This window comes from Lithobates pipiens, unplaced genomic scaffold, assembly GCF_037356315.1.
Source record: "Lithobates pipiens isolate NorthernLeopardFrog02 unplaced genomic scaffold, aLitPip1_a1.2 Scaffold_27, whole genome shotgun sequence".
In the NCBI taxonomy this organism is placed as follows: domain Eukaryota; kingdom Metazoa; phylum Chordata; class Amphibia; order Anura; family Ranidae; genus Lithobates; species Lithobates pipiens.
Genome location: NW_027507788.1, coordinates 870001 through 882399, shown reverse-complemented (window position 1 = coordinate 882399; position 12399 = coordinate 870001). Strand labels below are relative to the sequence as shown.

At 56.0% G+C, this 12399-nt stretch overlaps 1 protein-coding gene across 1 annotated transcript in view; it reads right to left on the bottom strand.

The window, feature by feature from the left end:
• The window catches only part of LOC143933386 (ephrin type-B receptor 2-like), a gene marked incomplete in the record, with an annotated part of 42099 nt that overhangs the window by 29117 nt on the left and 583 nt on the right, over positions 1–12399 (bottom strand).

The following is a 12399-nucleotide window of genomic DNA, read 5'->3' as shown; positions in this document are numbered from 1 at the left end:
GCGGGGTGACGCGAGGCCCCCCCCCGGCCGGGGGCGGAGGGGGCCCCTGGCGTCGGGGTGATGCAAGAGGCCGGCCGGGGGGGCCCCCACCTCCCCGGCCGGCCTCGCGTCACCCCGACTCCAGGGGCCCCCCCTCCCCGGCCGGCCTCGCGTCACCCCGACTCCAGGGGCCCCCCCCTCCCCGGCCGGCCTCGCGTCACCCCGACTCCAGGGGCCCCCCCCTCCCCGGCCGGCCTCGCGTCACCCCGACTCCAGGGGCCCCCCTCCCCGGCCGGCCTCGCGTCACCCCGACTCCAGGGGCCCCCCCTCCCCGGCCGGCTCGCGTCACCCCGACTCCAGGGGCTCCCCCTCCCCGGCCGGCCTCGCGTCACCCCGACTCCAGGGGCTCCCCTCCCCGGCCAGCCTCGCGTCACCCCGACTCCAGGGGCTCCCCCTCCCCGGCCGGCCTCGCGTCACCCCGACTCCAGGGGCTCCCCCTCCCCGGCCGGCCTCGCGTCACCCCGACTCCAGGGGCTCCCCCTCCCCGGCGGCCTCGCGTCACCCCGACTCCAGGGGCTCCCCCTCCCCAGCCGGCCTCGCGTCACCCCGACTCCAGGGGCTCCCCCTCCCCAGCCGGCCTCGCGTCACCCCGACTCCAGGGCCCCCCCCTCCCCGGCCGGCCTCGCGTCACCCCGACTCCAGGGCCCCCCCCTCCCCGGCCGGCCTCGCGTCACCCCGACTCCAGGGCCCCCCCTCCCGGCCGGCCTCGCGTCACCCCGACTCCAGGGGCCCCCCCTCCCCGGCCGGCCTCGCGTCACCCCGACTCCAGGGGCTCCCCCTCCCCGGCCGCCTCGCGTCACCCCGACTGCAGGGCTCCCCTCCCCCGGCCGGCCTCGCGTCACCCCGACTCCAGGGGCTCCCCCTCCCCAGCCGGCCTCGCGTCACCCCGACTCCAGGGGCTCCCCCTCCCCAGCCGGCCCTCGCGTCACCCCGACTCCAGGGGCCCCCCTTCCCCGGCCGGCCTCGCGTCACCCCGACTCCAGGGGCCCCCCTTCCCCGGCCGGCCTCGCGTCACCCCGACTCCAGGGGCCCCCCTTCCCCCGGCCGGCCTCGCGTCACCCCGACTCCAAGGATTTCGGAGGCCGATGAGGATTCCGGTAGCAGGAGAAGATTTCACACTCCATCACCTCCGATGGTTTAAAGGATAACGGAGCTCAGGGAGAAGCCGCCGGCGAGGGGCTCTCAGCAGGAAAGACAATTAATAATTGACCTCTGACAGCCAAAGGCCACTGCGGAGTTCACCCCCCACCCCCACACATGTCCTGGTGACGAGCGAGGCTGAGGGGAGGCCGGAGCAGCCCAATAGGGGAACTCCACCCAAATTGGTCTCAGTGTGTGGAGGATGCTGGCAGATCAGTCGAAGGCAGTGATGGGGAACCTCGGCACCCCAGATCTTTTGGAACTACATTTCCCATGATGCTCATGCACTTTGCAGTGTAGTGGAGCATCATGGGAAATGTAGTTCCAAAACATCTGGGGTGCCGAGGTTCCCCATCACTGGTCTAAGGGGGTTCCCACCATGCCCGATTATCTCATTTTATAACAAGAATACATCTTTTCTCTGTGCTGCAACAAAAGGAGTGAGACTTCAGATGGGGGAGGGGTCAGGGAGTTTAACTCAACAGTATGTGCTAACCAATGAAATCCCAATTTCTGGTGGAGTGGCCCTTCCATGTTCCTATGTAATCCCTCTTCCCAGAATCCTCCTCCCCGGCCCAGGCAAGGCGGAGCCAGACTGCCCATAAAAAGAGAACATTTAGTATGGGGGCCGGACAATATCCCCACCCCTTCACATGGCGGGGGTCCCTAGGGTCAGAGGTCATGCCCACATCGGACAGCGCACAACACCCCACACACGCGCTGGGTGCCAACACAGAGGGGCACACACGATTACCACAGTAAAGGATTAGAGATAAGTGGCATGAAGGAAACAGCGCCAGTTATATTAATACGTCCCCCTCCCTCCAACCTGGTGGTGGCGGTATGGGATCCACTGTCGGGGGGGGGGGGGGGGGGTGGGGCTGCTTGTATGGGATCCGGTGTCGGGGGCGGTGCCGGTATGAGATCCGGTGTCCGGAGGGGGGGCGGTGCCGGTATGAGATCCGGTGTCCGGAGGGGGGGCGGTGCCGGTATGAGATCCGGTGTCCGGAGGGGGGGGCGGTGCCGGTATGAGATCCGGTGTCCGGAGGGGGGGCGGTGCCGGTATGAGATCCGGTGTCCGGAGGGGGGCGGTGCCGGTATGAGATCCGGTGTCCGGAGGGGGGGCGGTGCCGGTATGAGATCCGGTGTCCGGAGGGGGGGGGCGGTGCCGGTATGAGATCCGGTGTCCGGAGGGGGGGGGCGGTGCCGGTATGAGATCCGGTGTCCGGAGGGGGGGCGGTGCCGGTATGAGATCCGGTGTCCGGAGGGGGGGCGGTGCCGGTATGAGATCCGGTGTCCGGAGGGGGGGCGGTGCCGGTATGAGATCCGGTGTCCGGAGGGGGGCGGTGCCGGTATGAGATCCGGTGTCCGGAGGGGGGGCGGTGCCGGTATGAGATCCGGTGTCCGGGGGGGGGGCGGTGCCGGTATGAGATCCGGTGTCCGGAGGGGGGGCGGTGCCGGTATGAGATCCGGTGTCCGGAGGGGGGGGCGGTGCCGGTATGAGATCCGGTGTCCGGAGGGGGGGGCGGTGCCGGTATGAGATCCGGTGTCCGGAGGGGGGCGGTGCCGGTATGAGATCCGGTGTCCGGAGGGGGGGCGGTGCCGGTATGAGATCCGGTGTCCGGAGGGGGGGGCGGTGCCGGTATGAGATCCGGTGTCCGGAGGGGGGGGCGGTGCCGGTATGAGATCCGGTGTCCGGAGGGGGGGGCGGTGCCGGTATGAGATCCGGTGTCCGGAGGGGGGGGCGGTGCCGGTATGAGATCCGGTGTCCGGAGGGGGGGCGGTGCCGGTATGAGATCCGGTGTCCGGAGGGGGGGCGGTGCCGGTATGAGATCCGGTGTCCGGAGGGGGGGCGGTGCCGGTATGAGATCCGGTGTCCGGAGGGGGGGCGGTGCCGGTATGAGATCCGGTGTCCGGAGGGGGGGCGGTGCCGGTATGAGATCCGGTGTCCGGAGGGGGGGCGGTGCCGGTATGAGATCCGGTGTCCGGAGGGGGGCGGTGCCGGTATGAGATCCGGTGTCCGGAGGGGGGGCGGTGCCGGTATGAGATCCGGTGTCCGGAGGGGGGGCGGTGCCGGTATGAGATCCGGTGTCCGGAGGGGGGCGGTGCCGGTATGAGATCCGGTGTCCGGAGGGGGGGCGGTGCCGGTATGAGATCCGGTGTCCGGAGGGGGGGCGGTGCCGGTATGAGATCCGGTGTCCGGAGGGGGGCGGTGCCGGTATGAGATCCGGTGTCCGGAGGGGGGGCGGTGCCGGTATGAGGTCCGGTGTCCGGGGGGGGGGGGGCGGTGCCGGTATGAGGTCCGGTGTCCGGGGGGGGGGGGCGGGTGCTGGTATGAGATCCGGTGTCCAGGGGGGGGGGGCGGTGCTGGTATGAGAACCAGTGTCCGGGGGGGGGGGGGGGGGGGGTGCTGGTATGAGAACCAGTGTCGGGGGGGTGTTGCTGGTATAAGATCCAGTTTCTGGCGGGCGGGGGGGGGGAACGTTGCTGGTATGAGATCCGGTGTTGGGGGGGTGTTGCTGGTATGAGATCCGGTGTCGGGGGGGGGGGGGGGATTGTGCTGGTATGAGGTCCGGTGTCGGGGGGGTGGTGGTCTGGGGTCCCGTGTCGGTACATGTAGATGTGGTGGTATAGGGTCCGGTGTCGGGGGGGGGGTCTGGGGTCCGGTGTTGGGGGGGGGTCTGGGGATGGCATCATGCACCATTTTGGTCATACATGTAGAGGGCGGTGTACAGATTGGTGCTCCCCTCCCCCGTACAGTTAACCCCTCGGAGGGCAGTTGGCGGTGAGGAGCTCCTCTGTCGGGGGATGGACATGCTGACAATGTGAATCCCCCCCATGCATGCAGGCACAGCCGGGACTTGTAGTCCCACACCAGCTGGCAGTGTGTGGAGCCGGCAGAGCTGACAATCTAGCAGGGAGTGTGCGGTGAGGCCACGTACCCCGCCAGGAACAGAACAATCTCTTCTGCCAGCCATAATTAAAACCACCCGCGACCCCCGGCCCCATCCCCCGCTGGACCCGTTCCTGCTCCTTACACACCGGCAACGTGCCCCTTCCCCGCTGTCCCCCGGGGGGCCAATAAACACACCGGTGTGGGGCCCGGGGAGCTCAGGAGACGGGATGCAGTATATATTCTATATACAATGAGATGAATTCACACCCCTCCCCCCCTGCACAAGCCAGAGGATAATGGGGGGCCGCTCTGCAGACCTCCGAACAAAGCCGCTCCGCAACCAGGCTGAACAAAGCCGCCGCCACCGTATACTGCTATATACTCCACACACCACCTCCGTATACTGCTATATACTCCACACCACAACCGCCGTATACTGCAACTACTCCACACCACCACCGCCGTATACTGCTATATACTCCACACACCACCACCTCCGTATACTGCTATATACTCCACACCACCACCTCCGTATACTGCTATATACTCCACACACCACCTCCGTATACTGCTATATACTCCACACCACCACCTCCGTATACTGCTATATACTCCACACCACCACCTCCGTATACTGCTATATACTCCACACACCACCACCTCCGTATACTGCTATATACTCCACACCACCACCTCCGTATACTGCTATATACTCCACACCACCACCTCCGTATACTGCTATATACTCCACACCACCCACCTCCGTATACTGCTATATACTCCACACCACCACCACCTCCGTATACTGCTATATACTCCACACCACACCTCCGTATACTGCTATATACTCCACACACACCACCTCCGCCGTATACTGCTATATACTCCACACCACCACCTCCGCCGTATACTGCTATATACTCCACACCACCACCGTATACTGCTATATACTCCACACACCACCTCCGTATACTGCTATATACTCCACACCACAACCGCCGTATACTGCTATATACTCCACACACCCACCTCCGTATACTGCTATATACTCCACACCACAACCGCCGTATACTGCTATATACTCCACACCACCACCGCCGTATACTGCTATATACTCCACACACCACCTCCGTATACTGCTATATACTCCACACCACCACCTCCGTATACTGCTATATACTCCCACACACCACCACCTCCGTATACTGCTATATACTCCACACCACCACCTCCGTATACTGCTATATACTCCACACCACCACCTCCGTATACTGCTATATACTCCACACCACCACCACCTCCGTATACTGCTATATACTCCATACCACCACCACCTCCGTATACTGCTATATACTCCACACCACCACCTCCGTATACTGCTATATACTCCACACACCACCACCTCCGCCGTATACTGCTATATACTCCACACCACCACCTCCGCCGTATACTGCTATATACTCCACACCACCACCGTATACTGCTATATACTCCACACCACCACCGTATACTGCTATATACTCCACACACCACCGCCGCCGTATACTGCTATATACTCCACACACCACCACCGCCGTATACTGCTATATACTCCACACACCACCACCTCCGTATACTGCTATATACTCCACACACCACCACCTCCGTATACTGCTATATACTCCACACACCACCACCTCCGTATACTGCTATATACTCCACACACCACAACCTCCGTATACTGCTATATACTCCACACACCACCACCTCCGTATACTGCTATATACTCCACACACCACAACCTCCGTATACTGCTATATACTCCACACACCACCACCTCCGTATACTGCTATATACTCCACACCACCACCTCCGTATACTGCTATATACTCCACACCACCACCTCCGTATACTGCTATATACTCCACACCACCACCTCCGCCGTATACTGCTATATACTCCACACACCACCACCTCCGTATACTGCTATATACTCCACACACCACCACCTCCGTATACTGCTATATACTCCACACCACCACCTCCGTATACTGCTATATACTCCACACCACCACCGTATACTGCTATATACTCCACACCACCACCGCCGTATACTGCTATATACTCCACACCACCACCGTATACTGCTATATACTCCACACCACCACCGCCGTATACTGCTATATACTCCACACACCACCACCGCCGTATACTGCTATATACTCCACACCACAACCTCCGTATACTGCTATATACTCCACACCACCACCCCGTATACTGCTATATACTCCACACCACCACCGCCGTATACTGCTATATACTCCACACCACCACCGCCGTATACTGCTATATACTCCACACACCACCACCTCCGTATACTGCTATATACTCCACACCACCACCTCCGTATACTGCTATATACTCCACACACCACCACCTCCGTATACTGCTATATACTCCACACACCACCACCTCCGTATACTGCTATATACTCCACACCACCACCGCCGTATACTGCTATATACTCCACACCACCACCGCCGTATACTGCTATATACTCCACACACCACCACCTCCGTATACTGCTATATACTCCACACCACAACCTCCGTATACTGCTATATACTCCACACCACAACCTCCGTATACTGCTATATACTCCACACACCACCACCTCCGTATACTGCTATATACTCCACACACCACCACCTCTGCCGTATACTGCTATATACTCCACACACCACCACCTCCGCCGTATACTGCTATATACTCCACACACACCACCGCCGTATACTGCTATATACTCCACACACCACCACCTCCGTATACTGCTATATACTCCACACCACCACCACCTCCGTATACTGCTATATACTCCACACCACAACCTCCGTATACTGCTATATACTCCACACCACCACCTCCGTATACTGCTATATACTCCACACCACCACCTCCGTATACTGCTATATACTCCACACCACCACCTCCGTATACTGCTATATACTCCACACCACCAACTCCGTATACTGCTATATACTCCACACACCACCACCTCCGTATACTGCTATATACTCCACACACCACCACCTCCGTATACTGCTATATACTCCTAGCTCACATATATATCTCTAACACTTGGCAAACTACGGCTGTATTCCTCCAATGCAACCCACCGCCAGACTACCCGTATACACCTACCTACCATATACACCTACCTACCCAATATATACACCTACCTACCATATACAGAGTATAATACCATCAGACTACCAGCGTGTCCACATCCTGCAATCCACCAAACCAGGAGAGTGCGGATATCACTATATACCCCCACCTACCTACCCAATATATACCCACCCCACCCACCTACCCAATATATACCCACCCCACCCAATATATACCCCCACCTACCTACCCAATATATACCCACCCCACCCACCTACCCAATATATACCCACCCCACCCACCCACCCAATATATACCCCCACCTACCTACCCAATATATACCCACCCCACCCACCTACCCAATATATACCCACCCCACCTACCTACCCAATATATACCCACCCCACCTACCTACCCAATATATACCCACCACAACACCCCCCTGTTCTCCGCACACCACTTAATGTATATACTGACTGTATGGACTCCATTCTACGGGACACCTACCTGTCCTATACACACCTTGTACTCCATAGATCACCCCAATACTAGGCAGACAATTCTACCCCAATATCTCCATAGACACCTGGAAGACCCCACCTGACACCCCGATATCTCCATAGACACCTGGAAGACCCAACCTGACACCCCGATATCTCCATAAATACCTGGAAGACCAAGCCTTAAACCCCGATATCTCCATAAATACCTTGAAGACCAAACCTGACACCCCGATATCTCCATAAATACCTGGAAGACCCAACCTGACACCCCGATATCTCCATAAATACCTGGAAGACCCAACCTGACACCCCGATATCTCAATACCAGGAAGACCCCACCTGACACCCCTATATCTCCATAAATACCTGGAAGACCAAGCCTGACACCTCGATATCTCAATACCTGGAAGACCAAACCTGACACCTCGATATCTCCATAAATACCTGGAAGACCCAACCTGACACCCCGATATCTCCATAAATACCTGGAAGACCCAACCTGACACCCCGATATCTCCATAAATACCTGGAAGACCAAGCCTGACACCCCGATATCTCAATACCTGGAAGACCAAGCCTGACACCCCGATATCTCAATACCTGGAAGACCAAGCCTGACACCCCGATATCTCAATACCTGGAAGACCAAGCCTGACACCCCGATATCTCAATACCTGGAAGACCAAACCTGACACCCGATATCTCAATACCTGGAAGACCAAGCCTGACACCCCGATATCTCCATAAATACCTGGAAGACCAAGCCTGACACCTCGATATCTCCATAAACACCTGGAAGACCCAACCTGACACCCCGATATCTCCATAAATACCTGGAAGACCCAACCTGACACCTCGATATCTCCATAAATACCTGGAAGACCAAGCCTGACACCCCGATATCTCCATAAATACCTGGAAGACCAAGCCTGACACCCCGATATCTCCATAAATACCTGGAAGACCCAACCTGACACCCCGATATCTCCATAAATACCTAGAAGACCAAGCCTGACACCCCAATATCTCCATAAATACCTGGAAGACCAAGCCTGACACCCCGATATCTCCATAAATACCTGGAAGACCAAGCCTGACACCCCGATATCTCCATAAATACCTGGAAGACCAAGCCTGACACCCCGATATCTCCATAAATACCTGGAAGACCAAGCCTGACACCCCGATATCTCCATAAATACCTGGAAGACCAAGCCTGACACCCCGATATCTCCATAAATACCTGGAAGACCCAACCTGACACCCCGATATCTCCATAAATATCTAGAAGACCAAGCCTGACACCCCGATATCTCCATAAATACCTGGAAGACCCAACCTGACACCCCGATATCTCCATAAATACCTAGAAGACCAAGCCTGACACCCGATATCTCCATAAATACCTGGAAGACCAAGCCTGACACCCCGATATCTCCATAAATACCTGGAAGACCAAGCCTGACACCCCGATATCTCAATACCTGGAAGACCAAGCCTGACACCCCGATATCTCCATAAATACCTGGAAGACCAAACCTGACACCCCGATATCTCCATAAATACCTGGAAGACCAAGCCTGACACCCCGATATCTCAATACCTGGAAGACCAAGCCTGACACCCCGATATCTCCATAAATACCTGGAAGACCCAACCTGACACCCCGATATCTCAATACCTGGAAGACCAAGCCTGACACCTCGATATCTCCATAAATACCTGGAAGACCCAACCTGACACCCCGATATCACAATACCTGGAAGACCAAGCCTGACACCCCGATATCTCCATAAATACCTGGAAGACCCAACCTGACACCCCGATATCTCCATAAATACCTGGAAGACCCAACCTGACACCCCGATATCTCCATAAATACCTGGAAGACCCAACCTGACACCCCGATATCTCCATAAATACCTGGAAGACCCAACCTGACACCCCGATATCTCCATAAATACCTGGAAGACCCAACCTGACACCCCGATATCTCAATACCTGGAAGACCAAGCCTGACACCTCGATATCTCCATAAATACCTGGAAGACCCAACCTGACACCCCGATATCACAATACCTGGAAGACCAAGCCTGACACCCCGATATCTCCATAAATACCTGGAAGACCAAGCCTGACACCCCGATATCTCCATAAATACCTGGAAGACCCAACCTGACACCCCGATATCTCCATAAATACCTGGAAGACCAAGCCTGACACCCCGATATCTCCATAAATACCTGGAAGACCAAGCCTGACACCTCGATATCTCCATAAATACCTGGAAGACCAAGCCTGACACCCCGATATCTCCATAAATACCTGGAAGACCCAACCTGACACCCCGATATCTCAATACCTGGAAGACCAAGCCTGACACCTCGATATCTCCATAAATACCTGGAAGACCCAACCTGACACCCCGATATCACAATACCTGGAAGACCAAGCCTGACACCCCGATATCTCCATAAATACCTGGAAGACCAAGCCTGACACCCCGATATCTCCATAAATACCTGGAAGACCCAACCTGACACCCCGATATCTCCATAAATACCTGGAAGACCAAGCCTGACACCCCGATATCTCCATAAATACCTGGAAGACCAAGCCTGACACCTCGATATCTCCATAAATACCTGGAAGACCAAGCCTGACACCTCGATATCTCCATAAATACCTGGAAGACCCAACCTGACACCTCGATATCTCCATAAATACCTGGAAGACCCAACCTGACACCCCGATATCTCCATAAATACCTGGAAGACCCAACCTGACACCCCGATATCTCCATAAATACCTGGAAGACCCAACCTGACACCCCGATATCTCCATAAATACCTGGAAGACCAAGCCTGACACCTCGATATCTCCATAAATACCTGGAAGACCCAACCTGACACCCCGATATCTCCATAAATACCTGGAAGACCCAACCTGACACCCCGATATCTCCATAAATACCTGGAAGACCCAACCTGACACCCCGATATCTCCATAAATACCTGGAAGACCCAACCTGACACCCCGATATCTCCATAAATACCTGGAAGACCCAACCTGACACCCCGATATCTCCATAAATACCTGGAAGACCAAGCCTGACACCCCGATATCTCCATAAATACCTGGAAGGCCAAGCCTGACACCTCGATATCTCCATAAATACCTGGAAGACCAAGCCTGACACCCCGATATCTCCATAAATACCTGGAAGACCAAGCCTGACACCCCGATATCTCCATACCTGGAAGACCAAGCCTGACACCTCGATATCACCATAAATACCTGGAAGACCAAGCCTGACACCCCGATATCTCAATACCTGGAAGACCAAGCCTGACACCTCGATATCTCCATAAATACCTGGAAGACCAAGCCTGACACCCCGATATCTCAATACCTGGAAGACCAAGCCTGACACCCCGATATCTCCATAAATACCTGGAAGACCAAGCCTGACACCCCGATATCTCCATAAATACCTGGAAGACCAAGCCTGACACCCCAATATCTCAATACCTGGAAGACCAAGCCTGACACCCCGATATCTCCATAAATACCTGGAAGACCCAACCTGACACCCCGATATCTCCATAAATACCTGGAAGACCCAACCTGACACCCCGATATCTCCATAAATACCTGGAAGACCAAGCCTGACACCTCAATATCTCCATAAATACCTGGAAGACCCAACCTGACACCCCGATATCTCCATAAATACCTGGAAGACCCAACCTGACACCCCGATATCTCCATAAATACCTGGAAGACCAAGCCTGACACCCCGATATCTCCATAAATACCTGGAAGACCAAGCCTGACACCCCGATATCTCCATAAATACCTGGAAGACCAAGCCTGACACCCCGATATCTCCATAAATACCTGGAAGACCCAACCTGACACCCCGATATCTCCATAAATACCTGGAAGACCAAGCCTGACACCCCGATATCTCCATAAATACCTGGAAGACCCAGCCTGACACCCCGATATCTCCATAAATACCTGGAAGACCCAACCTGACACCCCGATATCTCCATAAATACCTGGAAGACCAAACCTGACACCCCGATATCTCCATAAATACCTGGAAGACCCAACCTGACACCCCGATATCTCCATAAATACCTGGAAGACCAAACCTGACACCCCGATATCTCCATAAATACCTGGAAGACCCAACCTGACACCCCGATATCTCCATAAATACCTGGAAGACCCAACCTGACACCCCGATATCTCCATAAATACCTGGAAGACCAAGCCTGACACCTCAATATCTCCATAAATACCTGGAAGACCCAACCTGACACCCCGATATCTCCATAAATACCTGGAAGACCAAGCCTGACACCCCGATATCTCCATAAATACCTGGAAGACCAAGCCTGACACCCCGATATCTCCATAAATACCTGGAAGACCAAGCCTGACACCCCGATATCTCCATAAATACCTGGAAGACCCAACCTGACACCCCGATATCTCCATAAATACCTGGAAGACCAAGCCTGACACCCCGATATCTCCATAAATACCTGGAAGACCAAGCCTGACACCCCGATATCTCCATAAATACCTGGAAGACCCAACCTGACACCCCGATATCTCCATAAATACCTGGAAGACCCAACCTGACACCCCGATATCTCAATA